This window comes from Octodon degus, unplaced genomic scaffold, assembly GCF_000260255.1.
Source record: "Octodon degus isolate 3935 unplaced genomic scaffold, OctDeg1.0 scaffold00094, whole genome shotgun sequence".
NCBI classification, from domain to species: domain Eukaryota; kingdom Metazoa; phylum Chordata; class Mammalia; order Rodentia; family Octodontidae; genus Octodon; species Octodon degus.
The window spans coordinates 2561099-2562557 of record NW_004524670.1 but is presented as its reverse complement, the minus strand read 5'-3'; positions in this window follow the sequence as shown (position 1 = coordinate 2562557).

The window sequence follows — 1459 nt, the reverse complement described above, 5'->3', positions numbered from 1 at the left end:
AAATTAGAATATATTTTAAAAATAGGCATAAAGAATTATAGACTATCATGTTTACATATAAGTCCAAAAATCTAACCATATACAACCTTGATGCAGGAAAGTCCCACAATATTCCTTTTCCTGTCTTTTGCTTTCATTCACCACCCCCATCTTTGTGAACAACCATCTACCCGAGAGACAGCATAGCAGCAACTGGCATGTCATGGCAAACAGCCTGTATTCAGAAGACAAGAATGACAGGCACTCCAAGCATGAAACTACTATTACAGATTACCATTTGCAGTGCAGTTGCTTATTTCACAGGTATCAGCATATATAGTTAGGGTGAGAATCTTTCCAATTAACTTCTAGATTCAAAAATCTTCTGGAGATTCTCAGGATCATTGCCTTGCCCATCTTAAACATGTAATTGTATGGCTGGACATTGTCATGTTTTCAAGCTCTTCTCCTTTCCCTGTCTTGATTAGTTAGTCCTCGAGATCCTGCTTTCTTTAACTTGCATTATACCTTTCTATTTGTATTTCTTCTTTTGAGTTCTTATACGAGGGAAAATATGCGATACTTACACATGTGAGTCTGTTTTATTTCACTTATGAGTATATGTTCAAGTGGCATCCACTTCAATATAAAGGCTTCAAGTTTATCATTCTTAATGTCTGAATAATACTCCATGGTGTAAAAATACCACATCTTTTTCAATGACTACTCAGGTGATGGGCATCTTGGTTGTTTCCAAGATTTGGCTATCACAAATTGTGCTGCTATAAACATAGGCACACATAAATCCCTATGATATGATGTTTTCAGATCCTCCGGGAAAATGCCCAGTAGAGGAATAGCTGGTTGAAATGGGATTTCCAGTCCAACTTTTCTAAGGAGTCTCCATACTGATTTCCAGAATGGTTGCACAAGTCTACATTCCCTCCAGCAGTGGAGAAGAGTTCCTTTTTCCCCACAGCCTATCCAACATTTGTTGTTGGGTGATTTCTTTATGAGAGCCATTCTTTCTGGGGTGAGATAGTATCTCAATGTTTTTTTACCTTACATTTCGTGGATGGCTACTGATGTGGAACATTTTTTCATATATTTATTCGCTTCTTTAATTTCATCCTCTGAGAATTGTGTGTTCATCTCCAATGACCATTTCTGGATTGGGTCTTTAAATTTTGGGGCCTTAGTGTTTTTAGTTCTTTATAAATTCTAGAGAGCAGACCTTTGTCTGATTATTTATTTGTCATGATATTTTCCAAATTTGTGGGTTGCTTTTTCACTTTGTTGGTAATTTCTTTTGACGTGAAAATAATTTCTCAGTAAGAGCAGGTCCCAGTTGTTAATTCTTTCAACTGTTTCCCGTGCAATTTGATTTTTGTTCATGAACTCTTTGCCTACCCTATGTCTTCAAGAGTACCTCCTACTTTCTCTTCCAGGAGATTTAGTGTCTCTGCTTTAATGTTTAGAT